Source organism: Rhinopithecus bieti, unplaced genomic scaffold, assembly GCF_001698545.2.
Source record: "Rhinopithecus bieti isolate Rb0 unplaced genomic scaffold, ASM169854v2 scaffold_10548, whole genome shotgun sequence".
Lineage (NCBI taxonomy): Eukaryota > Metazoa > Chordata > Mammalia > Primates > Cercopithecidae > Rhinopithecus > Rhinopithecus bieti.
The window spans coordinates 1,156,870-1,157,635 of record NW_016806834.1 but is presented as its reverse complement, the minus strand read 5'-3'; positions in this window follow the sequence as shown (position 1 = coordinate 1,157,635).

The window sequence follows — 766 nt, the reverse complement described above, 5'->3', positions numbered from 1 at the left end:
CTTCAAGAGTTTCTAGTTTCCAGGAGGAACACAAATACACAAAAACAATGTATTATATGTGAGACAGCTACTTAAGCTGTCTGAAGGTGGCACAGAACATAAAAGGGGGAAAAATTAACAGTTATGTGGGATAAAAGTGTTAGAGAATGTTTCACTTCCAGCACGAAAATGGCCAGTTTTTGAGAACAAGGAAGAGATCATGGTGAGAATATTGGAATAGGTATAGTTAGAGGCAACATTGGGAACCGTGAAACATTTTTTGCCCCTAATAGGATGCGATACAAAATAATTGAGAGACTAACAAAGTTTCATCAGAATTAATAGAGGATTGACCGGGTCCAGTGGCTCACATCTGTAATCCCAGCACTTTGGGAGGCCAAGGCAGGTGGATCACTTGAGGCCAAGAGTTAAAAGAGCAGCCCGGTCAACAATGTGAAACCCCATCTCTACTAAAAATACAAAAATTAGGCCAGGCGTGGTGGCTCACACTCGTAATCCCAGCACTTTGGGATGACAAGGCAAGCAGATCACCTGGGATTGGGAGTCCGACCAACATGGAGAACCAACATGACCAACATGGAGAAAACCCGTCTTTACTAAAAATACAAAAAATTGGCCAGGCGCGGTGGCTCAAGCCTGTAATCCCAGCACTTTGGGAGGCCGAGATGGGCGGATCACGAGGTCAGGAGATCGAGACCATCCTGGCTAATGCGGTGAAACCCCGTCTCTACTAAAAAATACAAAAAAACTAGCCGGGCGAGGTGGC